At 42.1% G+C, this 22,896-nt stretch overlaps 1 protein-coding gene across 3 annotated transcripts in view; it reads right to left on the bottom strand.

The window, feature by feature from the left end:
• Positions 1 to 22,896, bottom strand: part of Entrep2 (endosomal transmembrane epsin interactor 2) — a 406,888-nt gene that overhangs the window by 307,161 nt on the left and 76,831 nt on the right. The window lies entirely within an intron of this gene.

Genomic DNA, 22,896 nt, shown 5'->3' with positions numbered 1-22,896 from the left:
TTCATCGGGCAAAGCTTGGTTTAGTGTGATGGCTCTCAACGGGGCCTCACAGAGTTCAAAGAGACTTAGCAGGGATCTTGTGGTCCTGGAGGGGAGGGCTGTTTGGTAGGAAGGCTGGTGAGCTAGCTCCACCTAGCTCTACCTTCATCCAGATCAACTCCATTGTCACATACTGAGATTCCTCATAAGATTCCACTGGAAGAAAAGTCTCCACCATCAACAGAACAAAAACAATACCCCCAGCTGTTAATGAGTGTGAACAGAGCATGCACACCAACGTGAAGGGCTCCAAAAAGCATTTCTATGGCAGCCCAGGGGCCCCTGAAGCTGCAGGGGTGGCCTGAAGGAGAAGTTGTGCTACTGGGACCTCAGGGTCTAAGCTGTGCCCAGGGACAGCTAAGAAGAATAGAAGGTTTGTGCTGAACCAGAAAAGCAGGGACCCTGAAATGCAGCCATCATGACAGCGCTGCTGAGGAGCCAGCCTCCCACAAAAGGAAGGGGCTTCTTAGAGGAAAATATGCACCCCTCCTCCATCATGAAATGAGAGTGGTAGAGAAAGAGATGGTATAATGTAATATGCAGAGGAGACAGCAAGGAGAGCAAGAGCAGAGTCGGAGGGAGGGAGGGCACAGGTGGCTGACAATGTAAGCTCCCAGAGAGTAGAAAGGCGGGCAGAAGCACAGAATAATGCAGGGAGAACAGAGAAGAGGGGCTTCTAAGAAATGGGAAGAAAGACTGGTAGCTTCTCAGGACTACAGGAAACAGAGGTCTGACCAAGTGCTTGCAGGTGCCCTTGTGCCACCATAACCTGCATAGCAACATGGGGGCAAGGGCCCTCAAGGCAACAATGCACAGATGCAGCCAGGCAAGACAGTGGGAGGGCATGCACCAGGGTGCGGGGGCTGTAAGTGCTGTTTATGTCACACTGGTCTCTAAGGGTTTCCCAGCCATCTTTCTACCCCATGGTGCCTTCAGAAAAAGAAGATTCCTAGTACAGGTGCATGCACGCTCCCCCACACACCCACACACCCCACGCAGCTCCAGCAGCACCATGAAGCAGAAGGTACAGGCCAAATGCACAGGAGCAATGCGAATGGCAGGTCACCCAAGGGAGAAAGAGTCCAAGAACAGAAAGGGAGCAGAGGCGGCCCAGAGTGGGGCAGAATCAGCATGCAGAAGGTGCCTTGAAGGGTTGGACCTTATGGGGACATTCCTTGAGCAGGACGAGGAGGGCATGGGTAAGCCCCAGTAGAGGAGCACCCCAAAATGAGGCATCTCCATGCAGATGGAATAGGGGGCCTGTCTGGAGCCAAGTGACATAATTATCTTAATCCTTCTCTACCTGTCCCCAAGACCTGAAAAACAGGATCATCATAAGTGACCTCAATATTTTCGTTTTATAGAACAAAGCTCTTCTGATAGTATCGACTGCCTTACCTTGTCTCCATCCCTGGGGACAGCTTAACTGCTGAAGCCAGACCCCTAATCTAATTCACCCAGTGTCAGCAGGGATAATTCAGGAAGAGGTGTAGGAGGCAGAAGACAGCGCTGGAAGGGTTTTGAAAATTCAAACCCACCTTAAAATGGCATCTAATGACAAACTACTTAAGACAAGGCAGTTCTTGTACGTACACACACACACACACACACACACACACACACACACATTCATATTTATATGGATTCTTTATGTTTATATATGTAGACAAATGCATTTATAGATGTGTAATAAGCAATTACATTAAAAATTATAATACTCTTTTTCTGTATTTTTTTAGCAATTTCAGATTTAAGATCACAAAACTTAACATTTGATTACTAGAAAGGAAATTTTTTAAAAAACACTATAAATATCTCTTGAAGGGTGACAAGGCAGCCACTGGCTGGTTACCAGACAGTTCTTCATAGTGATCTCTGCAAGGTCAGTTGGGATAGGGAAAAAGGAGGGAGGGCAGGTTGGGGGACAGCTCAGCAGCACCTACTGGACAGCTGGTGTCTCTCCTCAGGGACTCATGCCTGGGCAGTGAGGCCCAGGAGGGGCCACCCACCTCCACTCCGGGGTGAGTCTGGTGTTCTCATGACCACATGGTGCTCAGGTTCTCCCTACCCTCCTCTGCCGTCTTTAGTGGCAGCTTTGACTGAGGTGGGGTAACCTGTTCCCTGGGCAGCTGAGGCGTGGTGCCCTTTTCTACCTTGGAAGGTCATGTGTCTCTTTTCCTGGAAAATTATAATACTTCCAACCAAATAAGAAACCCACCAGATCAGACTGGAAGCAGTACTTTAGGAGTCACTCAAAAGCTACTGACATTTTTGTGCAGCTCGGCGTACCCCACCTCCACCAACCTGCTAGAGAAAGCCCAGTGAGACCCTGGTGGTGCAGATGATAGGTACCACAGCAGAGAAGATGCTAAGGAAAGCATGTCCCCAAACCAGTCCAGTTCCCTTCATAAAGGAGGCAAATGAGAGGGACCCTGGCAACGGCAGAACACCCCCCTATCCCAGCTTCCCCATAGCAATACAGACACAAAGTGACCAGATCTCCCAATTCCTGCAAAAGTGTTCAAAGTTCATATTTTACTGAGAACTCTCCCAAGTTTTATAGGTTAGCAAATAAACATTCTTAGACACTGTGTGAGCTAAATAAAACACACTGGAAAGAGGACAGAAAGCCACCTGTGAACTTTGGTTTTATGACCCCTGTACAAAAAAAAAAAAAAAAATATATATATATATATATATATATATATATATATATATTCTTCAAGTATTCTGGATGAATGGAGAAAATATAAGTTTTAAAAAAAGAAATCCCAAGAAAGATATCTATACCAATTCATTTTATGTCAGTACTAGGCACCTCCTCATATGTGGATGTATGAACATTATTACCCTATAAAAACCTGCATGCCCTACACTGTAAAATCCAGAATAGATCTGGTCCTCCATAAAGAGCATATGTTCACACTAAACATGGCAAGACCCATGCTTAACAGAGATAGTGTGGGTGGGGGTGACCAGCATGGCCTGGAGGTGCAGCTGTCTGCACCCCAGTTCTCATCTATACAATACCAATAACAACTGCTTTTTCCAAGGAGCATGCTGGGGACTGACAGGCTCAGCCAGTGCCAGGTTCCCAGAAAGCATTCAATCCACATGCGCTCCTGGCATCATAGCTTTTACCACTAGCTTAAGTGGGAGATCCCACACAAGACAGCTGTCCCTGCACAGGGCTGTGTTCTATCACTACAACGTTGTTTTAAAACACCCTGTACTCTGCCCTGCTCCCTTGGTGACTTCACATGGTCCCGAACAAAGAGCATGATCTGCAAGAACCATTCACTCCAAAAGGACCATGGAATGCATTGAACTTTGCTCTTCTGATAATACCAACTGCAGCAGTTTGGAAGTAACACCAGCAAGGGCATATAGGGAAACACGAACCAAGGGAGGAAGAGGGGAAAGTCAAGGACAGTCACATCTCCAGACATCCAAATAGAAAGAGTGTTGACCAAGAGCCATCCTTGGAGTCCCCAGAGGGGACATGCGATCATCACAGAAATAATACAAGTCCGGGGACACTGGTTAGTGCCCAGTGCATACTCTGTAGGCATGTCTTTCAGAATGTAAGAAAACAGGATGCCATGAAAGGATGACCTGACCCCAGCCACAAGTCTCCTAATTCCCTTCTCAGGGGTGCCCCTGCCCCAGTGGTAGACATCTGTATCCTATTCATATTGATATCTATCCATAACATAATGAACCATTAAGAAATATTCAGAGACAAGATAAATTTGGAGAAAATGTGACTGATCTGTAAATGTAAACAAATGCCAACTTACACAATGCCAAGAGCCCGATAGCCTGAAATCTAGAGAAATAATATGCACATATAAATTTAAACAGCAAAATATAACTGCTCAAAATTGAAACATTAGCACTATGGTTCTTATAACTACAATCACCTGCAATTCTTTTTATCCTTAAAAATAATGATGTTTTTACATGCAACTTCTTTACAAAATGGGAGTAATCGTTTTTAAAAGCATTTTTGTGTATTTTATTAGACACTTACAATTTCAGGCACCACTGTAAAGCTGACTGCCCATCACCAGCTCCCTGCCTAAAAAGGAAGAAGTCAGTCCCTACTCACATCCGTTAGAACTCACAGGGGAGCAACATGCTGACTTGAAGGCTTATAATATGCTAAAACTCCAGAAGGAAATGACATTGGAAAGTTCATTTGGTAAAAGCTCATGCATCAGTGATTGAATGTCTAAAAGAGGAAGGGGATGTCCTTCTTTGTGGCCCAGACACCAAAGATCCAGAGGCACCAAGCAGGACCGACCTTAGACATGGGTCCCCACTGCCCCATCTCTGTCCCCTGACTATAGTCTGTCCTCAATAGCTAGCTTCTGGACCTTGGCTGTTCTTATCAAAAACCACAGAGCAGCCTGCTCTTTGCACGAATGGCTGCCTGTACTTCTCCAGGTTCACCTTAACCTTAGGGGGCTTCACAACCTCCTTACTGAAAGGAAGGCAGCAGGGTAGAAGGAAGGAAGCTTCCCCAATGTCAGCAGGCAGCCCAACCCCACTGAGAATAGTCTAGGGAGATGCTTAAATGAAATTACCTGGGCTCCAGCAGGGACTCTCCCTGCTCCTGTGCTCTGCCTCCCTCCAAGCACCAACCAAAAGAGATATCATGTTGTATCGTGGGGTGCTTCACTGTTTCCTGCCACCTGGAGCAGAGGTGAGCAGACAGAAAGCAGGCAGCTGCAGGGCACCTTCACCACCTGCTGTGGAGTAAGACTGTGGGCCAAGATTCCCAGGGTGCAGGATGGACACGGGTTGCTTTTGCTTCTTTGTTTCATGTCACAAGAGTGTATGTTCACGGTTGAACATGTCAAAGTGCCAGTAAGAATAATAGCCCACCATCACACTGGTCACAGATTGCTCTGCTAATTTCTTGATATAAAGACTCACAGATACATCTTCCTATGCATTACACAAATATATAGTGACCAAAGGGGCTCATCCTGGACATACCCTTTTATTAACTGTTCTTTTGCCTAGTATGTCATAAATATTTTTCATGTCAACAAATATGCTCTTAAGATATTTCATGACCACGCATGATTTCCCTGGGTGGGTAAAGAGGGAGCAGCTACGTTAACCAGCTTCCCATCACTGTGACAAAATACCTCAGATAATAACTCAAAAGGAGGAAGCTTTTATTTTGGCCCACAGTTCAGAGGTTTCAGTTCATGGTCACTCAACCTTTTTGCTTTCGGTGGGTGGCCATGCAGTATATCATGGCAGAAGCATTTGGTAAAGGTGCTCTATTCACTTCATGGATGTCAAGAAGCAGAGAGAGAAAGGGGAAGGGCCTGGAGCTCCCAGTATCCCCCTTCAAGGGCACATCCTCAGGTGGTTGCACTTGAGCAGCCCCCTCAGTGATCTAACTGCTTCCCTTTAGGCCCCACCTCTTAAAGGTACCACACCTCCTAATAGCTCCACTGTATGGGGACCAAGCCATTAACACACGGGCCTTTGGGGAATACTTTAAATTCAAACTACAGCAGCATCTTTATGTACCCTGTACAGCAGCATCTTTATCTTCCCTGGGCAACCAATGAACGCTACTGGTATTATGGGACTGGGTCCAGGCAAGGAGACCACTTCACCATGCATGGCTCACAGATGTGCATGCCAGACCAAAATAACGACAGCACCCTCCATGAGAATAACAACTTAACTAATGCTCTCGAGAAGCACACTTATATTTTCATTTATACCACTGTTATACGCATAGTTCTGTATTTATGATGGGCTGTTCTCACAAGATAAATTTCAAGAGAGAGAACTGCTCAAACAGGCTTTTTCTTTTGTTTTCTGTTTTCATTACTGGGAATGGAACCAAAGGTGTCTTGCAGGCTAGGCAAGTGTTCTACCACTGGACTGCATCCCCAGTCCCTTTTCGTTTTCCATTTTGAGACAGAGTCTCTCTAAGTTGCCCAGACTGGCGTCAAACTAGCAATCCTCCTGCCTCGGCCTCCTAAGTAGCTAGGATTGCAGGCCGCACCACAGTGCCTGGCAAGCAGGCATACTTTTAAAGCTTTGGAATCTGACAGCCAGTGACCCTCAAGGATTTTCCAGCATTCGGTGAAATTCATTCAGAATAAATATCATCTGTGACAAGCCAGTTCCTGTGCTGGGTGTTGTGACCTAACCATAAATAGTTCAAACACTGCTGCTGCTCCCAGAGAACACATTCAGGCAAGGGTAGTGCGTGGAGAGCTTCCTGTTTCTCCCTGTCTTCACCAGCAATGTGTGCTTTACAGTATGGTAGTGTTCATAGGTATAAATTTTCTACATTTTGGAATAAGCTGATGATTTCCTTGAGACCTAGCATATAATCATTTTTAAATGGTTCATCAGTACTTTCAATGCTTAAAACCAATGGGAACATTTGGTTGGTAGGGTAGAATATTAAGTTTGCTATTAAACAATTCTTTTATTAGCTGGGCCTCTTTGCATGCTGGGGAGGCTGAGGCAGGAAGATCTTAAATTTGAGGCCAGCCTCGGCAACATAGCAAGACCCTCAAAATAAAATGAAAAGAGGGCTGGGGTGTAACTTAGTGGAAGGGCACTTGCCTAGCATGTGCAAGGCCCTGGATTCAATCCCCAGTTGTTGTTTTTTAAAAAAACAAAGTCCTTTTATGTTATTAAATCATTTCATATTATTCCTATAATTATTCATTTTATTTCAAATCTTTATGTTAGCTAAGAAATTAGCAATTTTTAGACAACTGTGACTTGGTCGATTTCTCACTGTATTTTTAATACTTCTATTTTATGTGTCTTGAAGTGGTATATTTTTATAAAGAATCAATTCTATCTTCATTGAAGAATTTGCCTTTTGTTGCATAAAATAGCCTTGTTCTCTCTAGTGCCATATGCCTTGATTTAATATTGCTTCTCTTCATTTGTACTTGTCTTATGTTGCTTTGCTCATTATTTTTAACCTTTTTTGGTCCGTTTGTTTTACCCATGTTGCTTTTTAAAAGGTCATGGCTAAATTTTATTCTCTGTCCAAATCTAATGTAATCAGGGAGTTTACACTATTAGCTACAGGGACATCTGTTATATCTTTGTTATCTTCTGCCATGCTGCATGCCTTTCTTTATTTCCCTAGATTTGGCCATTAGTGATACACTCTTGCTCTTCTCCTGGTTGCTACATCCCCCCTGCTCACTGAGGTCTGGGTGCCCTGCATACCCAATTCCTGAGGCCGTTGCATCATTCTCTACCACCCCCAGCAGCCAACCACTGGCCTGTGGCCCAAACTTGATCAACAGGACTCTGGACTCGCACTTCAAGCAGAGGGATATCAGGACAGACAGACAGCCATCCATCCAGTGGCAGTTCTCTAGCAAATGGTGGGGCAGGGCCTGGTTCCTGTTCCCTAGCCCCAGCAGGGTGAGCATGGATGAAGGGTAGGAAGAACCCCTGCCTGAGCTGGGGAGTTGACACACACCTGCAATTGCCCCATCCCTTGTTTTACCTGGGACTCACCCAGGAGCTCAGGGAGACTGCAGCATTAACATACAGGGCAGAATAAATTCTGCTTGTGGGACTACGTGGGTTACATTTGGTGACCCCCAAAGAGTCTGCAGATGAATGTGAACCATAAGAACGAGAAGAAGGAAGAGGGCTTTGTTAAGAGAGGCCCCTTCAGCCCCACAGCCTGAAACAATCCAACATGCTTCAGAACCCAAAAATCTTATAAGACTGGACAATCCAGTTTCTTAATACAAACAGGCAGGAAACGAGAATCCAGAGTTTACACCACAAGGAGGAATGTGATGCCCAAAGCCCCTGCCTGCAGAGACATTTACCTTGACTGCAGAAAGGCAGCAGAAATGCCCCCTCAGTTTGTGAGTGTCTCAAACTGTATCTCAAACTTCCCCGACACAGAAGCCATGGTAAACTACCAAGGTGAAGGCTGAGGAAGGCCCAGTGCCAGGGAAGAGCAAGCAGAGCTCAGAACCCACACACACCGACACACCGCAGGAAGCAGGGGCCAGTGGTATACCGCTCTAGCACACTGTCAGTAACCATGATGGAACATTTGTGCACCCCACATCCAGCAATTCCACTCCCAGGTACATACCTGAAACCCACCCATAAAATGGCAACTCCCTGCTCCTAAAAGCTGCTCAAACTGTTCTTCTGGATGAGGCACAGAACTCTAGGACCTGAAATAAAATGATCTGGAGATGTGGATGAAACCAAAGTCTCCAACAAGTGGAAACTGAAGAAGGAGAACAGGGCCTCATGGACCTACATTAGAAGCCAGGGGGTATCAACAGTTACAGGACAGACAAGAATTGTCTGCAACCAGACTGGAGTACCAGTTGTAGACTATTCTACAAAGACTCCTAGTTGCCACCCTTTGCCCTATTTCCCCCTACCCTGGACTGCTGAAATTCCTAACAGCCAACTGAGGAGGCAAATTTGAGCACACTTTCTGAATTCTTGTGGTGAGGCCTTCAATATATAACTCTTTCTTTTTGCAAAAACCTGGTGTCTTAGCATTGGCTTATGTGCATATTGTGCAAATCATATCCATCCACATGGGTGCACGGTTTCCCAAAAGCCTTGTTTAAAAATGTACCTAGCAGCACTGAGCCTAAGAGCATCAACTGGAAACTACTCAAGTGCCCATCAAGAGCAGACGTGAAAAATGAATGTGGGTTCTTAACCCAAAGGAGCACTCCACAGCAAGGAACATGAATGAATCACAAGTACACTCAACAGTACAGGTGTCACTTCACATACGCACCACCCAGTCTAATAAATCAAACACTAAATAATATATACTGGATAATGTCAATGACATAAAATTGAAAGACAAAATCAATATGCCATGCTAAAATTCAGAATAAGGATTTACCTTGGAGGGGGCTAATGATTAGAAGCCATGAAAGGGGCTCATGGGATTTTGCTTTTTGATTTGGGTGCTGGTTACAGAGAGAGAGATTCACTTGGTTAAAAGCATATGGAGGGCTGGGAGTGCATCTCAATGGTAGAGTGCTTGCCTAGCATGCACAAGGCCCTACATTTCATGCACCCCCCCCCTCATACAAAACATATCGAGCTGTACACTCAACAATTTGTGCAGTTCCCTGCATATCTTTTAGACTTCAACAAAAAGTTCAAAAAAAAAAATAAGGACTAAGGAGTGAATCTGTTGCTAGGAGACAAAGAAATCAAGATTCTGGCTCTGGTTATTAGCCCTTAGTGCTTGGAGGATGGATATACACTAAAAGCCCATGAAATTTTTCAGGGAATTTTAGTACCAGAGAAATACCAAGCCTGGCCAACAATGGCCTATGATTGTCCCAACACCTACCACTCCCCAGGCCCTGTGCCCACAGGATGTGGCTGAGAAAGAGCTACAACCTTGGCAGAGGCACCCTGACTGTCCCAGACATGGCTGGGGAAGGTCCTGGGGAATCCGAGTTGGAGAGACTGAAGGCTGCACCCCATAGAGAAGGAGGTGGGTATATGTGATGTGTGCATGGGCACTCCTAGGGACACACAGCGAAGAAAGTCTGGGTGGGCCACACTGGAAAATTACTCTCTTTCTGCAAAACACATTCTGCTTCTCTCTAGACAGCATTATCCAACAGAAACAATTCAAGCCTTGGCTGTACTTTAACATTTCCTAGTAGCCACATTAAAAAAAAATATTTTTTGCGTGTATGGTACTGAGGATTGAATGCAGGGGTGCTCTACCACTGAGCTTTACCCCAAACCTTTTTATTTTGAGACAGGGCCTCACTAAATTGCTGAGACTACCCTCAAACTTGCAGTCCTGCTGCCTCATCCTCCCACATCACAAATTTACAGGCATGTATTACCATGCCTGACTGAATAATATATTTTCTCCAACACAACGTATCACAAATCATATTTCAACATGTAACAACATAAAATATCTTTAATGAGATATTATACATATTTTTAGGCATACCCAGTCTTTGAAATCCAATGAAAGTTTTCAATTAGCTCCAGCCACATTTTAATTATTCAATAGTCAAAGGACAGAATAGCTTGAGGGAAAGGGCACCTCTTCATATCTTCACACCCCTAACACATAGATCTTTAACGGTACCCCCACTGAGATCTAGGAAAAGCTGCTCTATGGTACTGGCCACAAATGAAAAGTAGTAAGATATTTATTAGGAACTCTGCAAAAGACAGTTATTCCTCCCACTGAGCTGAAGCTGAGAGAGAAAATGTGAGGTCTGGTACTGCAGCAGCTGTCTTGTGGCACTGAAGATGAGCCTGCCACTAGACAATGGGAAACAGAAGAGGAAGAAAGGAAAGAAACTGGGTTTGTGGGCATCACTGGAGCCTCTGCATCAAGACATACTAACCTTACAATTGAATTTTTCAGTTTCATTAATTAAAGAATTTTCATTTGAGGGTTTGGATTACACTGGTATGACTTTTTCATAAAAGTCCTATATAACATAAACCTGTTAATTCTATTTTCTTCTGCAATTATTTTAAAGTTTCATATTGTGGTTGTATTCTTCTCGATTCAAGTTACTAGTATTCTTTTAATAACAGGTTTGAATATATCTTAGGCTCAAAGACTTTTAGTATTCCTTTTGAAACTAAAGATCACTTTAAGGGGTTCATCCAAATGAGGCAAGAATGTTAGCTACAGTAAGAAGCAAACACAAACATACAGCAAGAACCAACTATGTGTCCAGTCCTAAAAGAGCTGCTATAGGGTCTGAAGTGTCTCCTAAAGGCCCTTGTGCTGACTGCCTGGTACCCAGCTTGGAGTGACTGGGAGGTAGGTGGTGAAGTAGGGCCTGGTGAGAGACCCCCAGTCAGGTGGGAGGAGGCCCTCACAGGGAACATCAGCACCCTGCCTGTCCTTTGTCTCTCTTCTTCTCCCAGCCAGGAGGTGAACAGTTTGCTCCACCATGCACTTCTACCACGATGCACCGCCACAGGCTCCAAGTGATGACCTCATCAGTCATGAACCAAAACCTCCAAAACCATGAGCCAAAATAAACCTTCTTTCTTTATAAGTTGATTATCTCGGATATTTGTTACAGTCATGGAATACAGGAGATCAATTTGCATGGCCACATGTAGCATTCCCGGATGCCAGAGTGGACAGTACCTTGGCCAGGACAGGGAGGCCACAGGCTTAAAGGTGTATGATCAGAGGAGGATGTGACGCAGAGAGAAGGGACACAGTGGAAGGAAGGGGAAATGCAGAGGGTTAGTGGGGATGCAGGGAGCCAGCATGTGACCCCGTCGCCTATACCCTGACAGAGGGGAGGGATGTTCAGGAAGGGCGCTGGGGAGAGCCACACTCACCTGAACTGGGCACATAGGGGTCATAAACAGGCACTGAATGCTCCATTCCCCAAGCCTCTCTGACTCCCTGAGGGGTGAATGGGATCCAGAAAAGCCCACAGTCCCAGCAGGAAGGTGGAAGTTGGGCAGCTTGGAAAGGAGACAGTGGGCCCTGTGACAAGAAGGTGAGCGGGCCCCAAGACACTGATGGGGAACACCCCAAACACTAAGTGTTCCTGCTGAGAGCCAAGGGGAACTGAATCAGCTAGGAAGGCCCGAGGCTGCTCTGGCACAAGAACCAGAGTCACACTGCCCCAGCCCAGAATTCAGCTTCAGACTCTGGCACAGGACGGAGGCAAAGCAGGTGGAAAAGGGAGGCTGCATTGAGGGTCCCAGGCACCCACCACGCTGTGTCCCAAATCCCTGTTTCTCACCTCCAGTCAGGTCAGAGAGCCGCACTGTCCCCACAACCTAACACCATTCTGGAGAGGAGCCCGAGGGCAGGCGGGAGGCCCAGGGAAGGCCGAGCCATCAAAGTAACTCTGCAGAATGCACAGGGATGCTATTCAAACTGACTTGTAGGTACACATTCTCTGGAGGTTCAGCATGTCTGGGTGGGGCAGGAGACCCTCAGGAGATCCCCATAGAGTCCCCCAGTCTGTGGACCACACTGAGTAGGAAGGCTCCAAGAAATCTGCTAGAATTAAACAGAAGTAAAACTCCTTGACACTCACAGAGTCAAAGCGGATGCTAGATTCATGCAAAAGACAGACCAGTTATACAAAAAAAAAAAAAAATTAAGAGGCCATATGTTCCTTCCACATCTGAGCTTAGTGTGAATAAACTCTGCAACTCCATAATACCTACTTATGTCATCTAATGAAAATTCTGAAGGAAACATTTATAAGGCATAAAGATGGAAAATATTAAATTATATGCTTCACATATCCTGGTTAAGCACACTCTAGGGGCCGAAGGCAAGAATAAGGCCCATAAATAAAAGAGCAGTACCTTAATCTTCCTTTATAAATCATGTAACTTAATCCTAGACAACATTTTCCTTGTTAGGGCCATTATGGTTCTCTGATTTGATGAATAAGCCAATCTTGCCTTCTACTCTGACACATTGCTGAACATTACATTTTTTTAAATTTATTTAATTAATAGACTTTATTACCTAAAGCAATTTTGTTCACAGCGAAATAGAGCAAACAGTACAGAGTTGCCAGGTACCCTCCTCCCCCGACACAATGGACCTGCACTGACAGAGCCTTAGCACCCAAGTCCATAGGTGACACTGGGGTCAACTCTCAGGACCATACCTTCCATGCATCTGAACAAATGTATAATGACCTGCGTCCACCGTCACAGAATCATGAGAATAGTCCCACCATGCTGAAAATCCTGTGTTTTGCCAGCTCACCCCCCCACCACCCGTCTTAACTCCTGACTATCACTGATCCTTTTATTCTTTCACTCACTTTGTTTTGTTTGGGGAATGCCACATCTTGGGGAAAATACAGTACATAGCCTCTATAAGGGGCTTCTTTCACTCAGTAATATACATTTAAATTCTGAGTCCTTTTAGAGATAATAGCTTCTTTTCAGCAAGGAATAACAGCCCACTGTCTAGATGTACCATGGTTTATTTACCCACTCACCTACGGAAGGACATCTTCACTGCTTCCACATTTGGGCAATTATGAATCAAGCTGCTATAAACATACATGTGCAGACTTTCCTATGGACATAGTTTTCAGTTCATTTGAGTAAATGCCAAGCACTGTAATTGCTGGATCATATGGTGTTATGGTCTGAATCTGAAATGTCCCCCAAAGGCCAAGATGCTAAAGGCTTGGATGCCAGTCTGTGGTGCTACTGGAAGGTAATGGAGCTTTAGTTAAAGGGAGTCAGGTCACAGGGGCATCCCTTAAAGGGAATATTGAGACCCCAGCCTTTTCTCTTTCTCTGTGCTTCCTGGCTGCCATGAAGTGAACAGGTTTCTTCCACAGTATGGTCCCTGCTATGATGTTCTGTGCTGCCTTAAGTCCAAAGCAACAGGGTCAAGTGACTGTGGACTAAAATGTCTGAAATGTGAGCCAAATCAATACTTTCCTCCTTAAAATAGTTTTATCTCAAGGATTTTGTCATAGCAATGGAAAGTTGACTAGCACATATGCTAAGAGTATATTTAGATTTGTAAGACACTGCCAAGCCATTTTCCAAAATGACTATACCATTTGGCATTCACACAATTAATGACTGACAATTCCTTTTGCTTAGGCATTTGGTGTCGTCAGGGTCCGGGCTTTGGACAGTCTTTCTATCAGTATAGTGGTAACTTTTGTTTTCATTTGCCATTCCCTAAAGACATTTGATGTGAAACATCTTTTATATGCTTTTTTTTTTAAAGAGAGAGAAGAGAGAGAGAGAGAGAGAGAGAGAGAGAGAGAGAGAGAATTTTTTAATATTTATTTTTCAGTTTTCGGTGGACACGACATCTTTATTTTATGTGGTGCTGAGGATCGAACCCAGCGCCCCGCACATGCCAGGCAAGCACGTTACTGCTTGAGCCACATCCCCAGCCCCTTTTATATGCTTTTTTACCATATCTTCTTTGGTGAGATGTCTGCTTAGGTCATCTGTCCAATTTTTAGTGGACTGTTGTTTTCTTATTATTGAAGTTTAAGAGTTATTTGTATATTTTGGATAATAACATTTAATAAAATATGCTTTCAATAATTATTCTCTCCTAAGCTGTGGCTTGTAGCATCTTACAAAGTACAACTTTTAATTTTAGAAAAGTTCAACTTATCAATTGTTTTTCTCACATATCATCCTTTTGATATAATATCTAAAAGCCATTGTGGAGGTATCTAGATTTTCTCCTATATTAACTACTAGGCATTCTGTCAGGTTTTATATTTAGCTGTATGATCCTTTTTTAGCTTACTTTTGTTAAGCTTGCATGTGAATGTCCATTCATCATCATTTAATGGATAGCATACTGAATTGCCTTTGCTCCATTATTAGAGATCAGTTGATGGTACTGAGTGGGCCTATCTCTGGACTCCATCCCATTTCACTGATCAATCTGTCTCCTGTGTCACCCATGCCACACTGTCTTGATAACTCCAGGTTAAGGAAGCCTTGAAGCCTGGGAATGTCTGCCCTGACTAGACTGTTCCTCTTCATTACTGTGTCAAATATTCTGGTCTTTTGCTTTTTCCTATATACTTGGGAATTCATTTGTTGATATCTGCAACATAACTTGCTGAGATTTCTGATCATTATATTTTAAAAATAATAAATTGTATTAATATACAGAAAGTTATACATCCCTCTGTATTCTAAATTTTAGGTGCTGTAAAATAGATACAAAATAGTGTTTTATTGGGCTGGGAATCTTGCCTAGCATGTGTGAGGCACTGGGTTTGATCCCCAGTCCCACAGAAAAAGTCATTTTACCAATTTATCAAAAACTATAGATATGTCTACACTTTAAATCCTAGCTGTTGTAAAATCAACATAAAACCTATGTTTGAAAATCTGTTTTATTCCCATATAAAAGTTTTTGTGTTCTGGTCATCTCACTGCTGCGTTCCTCTCCACAGTCTCAGAGCTCCTACAGAACACACTGCACACACAGGTGGTCACGGACAACCTGGGAAGTGGCCAGGGCTTTCCTAGGATGTGAAAGCTCAGAAGCAACAAAAATCTGTTTGAAGATTTTTTTAAACATTTTAACTTGTTATAAGTTGAAAGCAAATAAGTTCCTTCAAGAACTAGAAAAACTGAACTTCACACCTAGTAATAAGAATGTTCAATTAAAATAGAAAGATACCTGATGACTTCCCTATCCATGACACCCACCTGGATGCCTCAGCATGGATTAAAAGTGGATTTGTACCAGGAGCTGTGGCACACGCTTGTAATCCCACAGTGGCTTGGGAGGCTGAAGCAGGAGGTTCGAGAGTTCAAAGCCAGCCTCAGCAACAGCGAGGCGCAAAGCAACTCAAGGAGACCCTATCTCTAAATAAAATACAAAATAGGGCTGGGAATGTGGCTCAGTAGTAGAATGTTCCTGAGTACAATCCCTGGTACAAAAAAAAAAAAAAAAAAGTGGATTTGGAGCCCTTTTCAAGATCTTTCCATGAGCAGCCAAGATTGCTCAGAGGCTCTCTACCATCCTAATAGAATAAGTTATACCACTCACTCCTCTGCAGGTTCAGGAGGTCCAGGACAGGGCACAGGAGCAGAATCACAAGAAGGTTAAACTGTTCCTTTTAAGCATCAGATCATAAACTGTCCACAGTATAAACATATATTACAACAAACACAGACACTATCAGCAGAAAATGCAGATGTGCCTCAACTTATGATGCCATTATGTCCAGATATAACCATCCCAATCTGAAACATGCACATAGTACACCTAAACTACCAGAAACTGCATGTAAAGCACCTAACCTAACACACAGCAGAGCTTAACAATATAACACACTGTGGAGTCTGGGTTGCTTCCTCCCATGACTCCATGGCTAAGTGGGAGCTGCGGCTTGCTGCCACTGCCGGCAAAAGACCAAAATGGAAAGTACAGCTCCCACTGAACAACTAACCCTTTTCCATCATCCTAAACTCAAAAATCACTAAAGCAAACTGCTATAACTGAGAGGCCATCTGTAATCACTTACACCGAGTCCAACATATGTTCCTTCACACTCACACTTTTCACCTGCTTGTCTTTTGCTAAGAAAGAAGCTTATCGTGAATACAAAGAAATAAATGTCTAAGCTGCCATGCTAAAAGCAACAGGCACCTAAGATGCTGTTTCATTAATTCATAAACACCTTGCTTCCCAAGGGCCTGCCCTACCTTAATTCATAGAGCTCACTTGCTGAATAAAATTGTTTACTAAATGAAATATGAAATAATAAAGTGACTATTGCCTATAATGTAGAGGGGGAAAAGCCTTTTAAAAGAACGTATCATTAAATCTAAATATGTAATATAAACTACAGGCTATTCCAGAGAGAAAAACATTAACAAAGTATAAATTAGAATTTTTATCGTTCTGTTGCTTATTGGGTTTTATTGAGCACTCAGGCTGTTTAAGACCTGAAAGCTGTAATCCTCAGCCTCACCCACAAGTCAAACATTTAAACATTTTTGGCTTCTGGACTGAAACATCAGCAAAAAGACAGAGTAGACATCTCCAAAGTCCTTACTCTCCATAGAAACATCAAAACTCAAGTACAAACTGTCAGAATCAACTTCATCACAATTCAGGAAAACAATAAAAGGGCCACAGCCAACAAGCAAATGCTGAATCGAGGAAAAGGAACATAAAAAAGAAGGAAAGCTCTGTAGCCATTCTTTCCCCTCTTCTCCCAATGCTGGGGATGGACCTGGAGCCTTGAGAATGTTAGGCAAACACCCTCCCCCTGAGCTGCAGCCCAGTCCTCTGCAGCATGTCTTAGGTGTCCCCGATCCTCCTTTTTCTCCAGCTCTACAGAGGAACTATGTTGAAGGACTTGGTCCCTGGTTCCAGAGGGAGCAGAAGAGATCTTATTCACTATTAACTGTGCTTATCTCTTCAAACCTGCCTGGAGGCTGCTTGAGGGACTGACCCAAAGAGCTCCTCTGTTTTGCAAAATTCAGAATTCACTCAGGGTGGAAAAGCAGCAGTTATATGGGGAAAACATTGTAAGGCAAAACAAGAGTCCACAGCCAGATGGGATCCCCACTACAAAAGAAAAAAAGAAAAAGTGGTAGATCACCAAAACCCTGAAAGGAAGGGTTGGGGAGAGAGATTGCTCTGGGAAAGTCAGGACTTCAAAAGCACCTAGATATACAAGGGAGTTTAGAAAACCACATGCATGCCTACAGCAAGACCCATCTTAGATGAGACCTGAGGAGACATCTTTCACATCTGGATGTCGGAGGCTTAGTATAAACAGGAAGCAAAGGCTAAGAGTTAATCATCCTGGCTAGGTGTAGACACAGAGCCATTCTGCAAAGATTAATAGAATATCTGACTTTCAAATTTGGTTCTTGGTGTTCAAAGAAATCTCTATGAAAATACTTAGCTGAGGAGAGGAAAGAATCTGAACTCTAGACTTAATCTTGTTCTCAAAACGTCCAGTTTTCAACAAAAAGTAGTTAAACATGTAAAGAAACAAATTATCCCTGAAGAAATGCAGACATTGGGCTTTCTAAACAAAGACTTTAACTTTCTTAAATAGGCTAAGAGACTCAAAGGAAAGTAAGGACAAGGGCAAGGAGCTAAAGAAAATCAGGATAATAATGGATGAACAAATAGCAACGAGCAATAATTTGGTTCAAATTATTAAAAGGAAGCAAATTTTGATGTACAATAAAAAAGTACAATACAAAAATTTAAACTCAGAATTTCAGCCACACATTTCAGTCGGCAGAAGAAAGAACCAGTGAACCTAAAAATAGTGCAACAGAAATTATCTAGTTTCTGAAGAAGGAGGAACAAGAATGAAGAAAAATGGACAGAGATTAAGAGACCTAAGAGACATCATCAAGAACACCAACATCAAGAGCCTGATGGGAGTCTCAGAAGGAGAGGTGAGAAAGAGGCACAAAGAACATTTGAAGAAATAAAGGCCCATGTTTTCCAAATTTGATAAAGAACCCTAGTCTACTCCAGGAAAGATAAAAGCAAAGAGATCCAAATGAAGACACATAATCAAACTGTCAAAAGCTAAGGATAAGGAGAGGATATGGGAAGCAGCAAGAAAAGCATCTCGTCATGAACTAGAGATACACAATAAAATTAACAGATGACTTTTCATCAGCCACCTTCTAGCTAGAAAGCAGTGAGATGACATTGTTTAAGTGCTGAAGAAGGAAAAAAAACCTATCATCCAAGAGTTGTATTTCCTACATAAAATAAAAATAAAGGAGAAGTTAAGACCCATACATTGTATAATTCCTATGAAATATCCAGAATAGGTAAATACATAGGGACAGAATGCAGACTGGTGGTTTCCAAGGAAGGCCTAGGAAAGAAGGAAACGGGGAGAAGCTGTTCAATAAGTACAGGGTTTCTTTTGGGATGATGAATATTTTGGACCTAGAAAAAGGTGGTAGTTGCTCAACAGGGTGATACCAAATGCTAATGAATCCATCACTTTAAAATGGCTAACTTTATGTTTTGTGAATTTCACCTCATAAAGAAAAATTAAAAATGAAAGAATATCTGGCTTCTGACAAATGGTCAGAAATCCTGATGGACCAGCAGTATCAAATGAAGCACTGATTACTCTTAGATTGCCCCTTCCTCTTCTGCTTGACCCCATAGGAATCTGGAGTGGAGCTAGGTTAAGTCAGCTTTTTGCTGCTGTAACTAAAAGACCTGACAAGAACAATTGTAGAGGAGGAAAAGTTTATTTGGGGGCTAGCAATTTCAGATGTCTCAATCCATAAATAGCAGGCTCCATTACTCAGGCCTTGAGGTGAGGCAGAACATGGGGGTGGGAGACTGTGGCAGAGGGAAGTGGCTCTCATGATGATCAAGAAGCAGAGAGAGACTCCATTCACCAGATAAGAAATATATACTCCAAAGGTAGGAGCCCAATGCCCACCTCCTCCAGCCACACCCTGCCAGCCTTCAGTTACCACTCAGTTAATCTCATCATGGGATTAATTCACTAATTGGGTTAAGATTCTTATAACTCAATCATTTCTCCCCTAAACCTTCTTGCACTATCTCACACATGAGCTTTTGGGGGACACCTCACATCCAAACCATAAAGATGATAGTATATTGACTGGGTGTTTTGAGGAATATCAGAAAGAAATACATGGGGCATAGCTCATGGAGCTATGAATTATCAAGAATACGAGTTTCAGTGAGACCTTATCCATGTGTGTAGAAAAGACACATGTGGGAGGTGAATTCTATCAATAGTCAGCAACATGATGGATTTCCATATACAAGAGCTGCCTTAAGTTAGATTATTTCTTTGTTTTGGTGTGTACATAATTTATTAAGATACAAGAAAAATTTAAAAAGTATTCTAATTGATTTTTGCCAATTGCTGATATCAATACTGATCCAGCTACTGAAAACATTATTTTACATAAAGAATAAAATATATGGGGCTGGCTAACCCATGCTCAATGGTGGCTGTCCAGCAGTGTTTGCAGTCCATGAAAGAGAACTTCCTGACTACACTCTTGGGCTGCTGCCCTGACACTGCCCACAAAGCCAAGCCCACATTTGTGAGTTCTTGGCTTTGTTCCTTTGTTCCTCTTAGTTCCACGACTGGAGGCTCAGGAGGCAGAGTTTTTCCAGCAAGGCCCTGTCTAGGGAGTAGACGGCTCAGACTTCGGGCACATTCTGAGGCTTTACTCCCAAATCTCAAAAATGTAAAAGCATGATGTGCTCATCAAAATATTTTAATTCTCCTAAAAGTAGTTAACTTGGCTTTCTCTAGATACCTCTGGAATACTTAAAACTCAGTGACTCCATTCGGTTCAAAGCAGTTGAACACTAGAAAATAATCAAGAGCTACATATTCTTCTTCTTCAGTAAACACATTTGGGCCTGTTGAATCTGATGAAGCTGCATTTTTTAAGAGCAAATCAATTCTTTTTCTCCCTGGAATTTAAAGTTCTGATCTTGTGAACCACATAGTCCCCCAGTTTTTGTATCCCAGACCCCTTGATTTCAGAGAAGAGCAAAGCAAATGACAAAAAAGCTTCCCACACTAGCTATCTCCTTGCACTAAATAACCAAATCTCCATATTTTCCTTCATAGTCTCCTAAATATTCTTAAATTATTATTAGAAGTTAAAGGAAAACATGGATATTTTACATTTCATATGGATAGCTAGGATGGAAAACTTTTTGAATTTTCTGACTTAGATGAACAACTGGAAAGCAATTTTCAAATTTGGTCATGCTCTGCCACCTCAGGTCATTCATTAAAGGTAAGTTAGAGTTCTCTTCTTCTGCACACTCAACATACTTTCCTTCAAATCGGGGGGGGGGGACTCTAAATCATTGAGACCTTTTCTTGCACTACTCTGCTGGTTTCTCAGAAACTCAGAATTTCAACTCAAAAGTTTTACAGTCCTCTATCAAGGATATACCTGCTAAGTACCTGAGTTATCTGATATACTACTTAGAATTTTACTATTGAATTGAGATTTTTTTCAGCTTATGGATTTCTGGGTGGGCAGGGATATCTAAAAATCTCAATCAGAGAAATAATCTCGAGCAGGCTAGACATTTACTGCATACAATTAATTTAATTTCTCAAGCACTCAGTTCAATCACCCGTAAAATGGGTGAAATAATACAAAGGTGGAAAATCCACTGGAAGGATTAACAGAACAGAAGCATGAGAAAAATGTCAGTATATGTGTCTTACTACTAATAATAATATTGTGTATATATTTATGCTACTATAGCAAAATGCCTGGGGCTGGATAAACTATAGGAGCAAAGAGGTTTATTTTGTTTATGATTTTGATGACTGGAGGGTCCAAGTAGCAAGGCACCAGTGTCCTGATAAGGGTTTCCTGGCTGCTCTGCAAATAGCAGAGAAGCAGAAAAGCATCATCACAAAAGAGAAGGGGCAAACAGGGGGGTAGCCTTGTTTGATAACAGTTCACTCTTACAAGAACTAGTTCATTCCTTTAAGACCCAACCCACTCCATCAGACCAGCATTAATTCATTTATGAGGATGGAGCCCATGACTTAATCACCTTCCACTAGACTTTTCTCTTAAAAGTTCTACCACCTTAACACCACCAAACTAAGGACCAAGCTTCCAGATCATGAAACTGTGGGAGACAAACCATATCCAAACCATAGAAATATGTTAGGGATCCACCAATATTAAGTATAATCTGTATGGTGGGGAACATCTTGGTCTAACATATGTTCTTTGGTTCGATTATTATTCTACTGTTTCCACATAACAAAGAGCAAGACACTAGAAAGTCCTCTGTAAAAAAAACTACTATTTCTATATCAGATGTCAAATTGTGTTTTATGGAACTCTAGGAACCCAGAGAGAACCCACGAGGATTATGGGACCTGGGAAGGAAGGCTGCCAAGATTCTAGGATCTAACTATGAATTAGGGGGAAAAAATCTTACTAAAGTGTTTATCTTTCTGATATATCAAAATAATGAAAAGCAATTTCTAGAATTAGCAGTGAACACTACCAGGTACCTACAATTAAAACACATAGATATAATTAGAAAACTGTAGCAAAACATTTTTAAACTGTTTTCTTTTTCTCTTACCTTTATTGAGGTAAAATTGAAAAATGAAAATTGTATACATTAAGGTGTATAATGTAATGTTTTGATATATATATATTAAACTTTGTGAAATGATTATTGCAATCAAACTAATTAACATATCCATCACTTCACATATTAATCTTTATTTAATGTGGTGCAGATAAATAAGATTTACTCTCAAACAAGTATATAATACATTATTATTATTATCATTATTTATAGCTACAAAACTGTACATTATATCCTTAGTACTTATTCATCTTATATATGAAAGTTTGTACCCTCTGACCAATATCTAAGATCACCCCATACTCCTCTCCCCCTAACCACCATTCTACTATGTTTCTATTAGCTCCAGATTTTTAGTTTTCACATATAGGTATGATCATAGAGTATTTGTCTTTCTGTGCCTGACTTTTTTCACTTACCATAATGATCTTCAGGTTCATCAATGATTTTTGTAAACTGCAGGAATGTTTCCTCTAAGGCTGAATTATACATAAATATTTTCTTTATCTACCGATGAACATTATATTGCTTCCATGTTTTGGCTATTGTTATTAATGCTGGGAGGTATATACCTTTTGCGATAGTGGGGTTTTTTTTCCTTTGGATATAAACCAAGAGGTGGGAGTGCTGGATCATGCGTGGTTCTATTATTTTGAACTTTCTGAGGAACCCCCACAGTGGCTATTCAAATTTACATTCCCAGCAATAATGTATCAGGGTTCCCTTTTCTTATCTTTGTGTGGGGATCGGGAAGGGCTGGGGATTGAATCCAAGGTCTTGTGCATGCTAGCAATTACTGCACCACTGAGCTATATCCCCAGCCCCACTTCTTATCTTTTGACATTTTAATAACGGCCATTTTGTCAGGTGTGAGTTGAGATGTCATTGTGGTCTTGCATTTTCCTAATGATTATTAATGCTGAACACATTTCATTTATCTATTGGCCATCTGTATGTATGCCTTGAAGAAACCTCTATGTAGGGCTTCTGCCCATTTTTTACAAAGTTATTATAATGATTGTAATTATTATTATTTTGCTATTGAGTAGTATGAATTCTGTAAGTATCTTAAATATTAATTCCTGTTCATATATATGGCTTGCAAATATTTCTCTCATTCCTTGGTTTGCCTTTTCATTTCACTTGTCTCCTTAGCTCAGAAGATTTTTAGTTAATTGTAGTCCCAATTGTTTACTTTTGCTTTTGTT

The sequence above is a fragment of the Urocitellus parryii genome, chromosome 6 (assembly GCF_045843805.1).
Source record: "Urocitellus parryii isolate mUroPar1 chromosome 6, mUroPar1.hap1, whole genome shotgun sequence".
Taxonomy (NCBI): domain Eukaryota; kingdom Metazoa; phylum Chordata; class Mammalia; order Rodentia; family Sciuridae; genus Urocitellus; species Urocitellus parryii.
The sequence above is the reverse complement of the archived record's forward strand: the minus strand, read 5'-3'. Positions and strand labels throughout refer to the sequence as shown.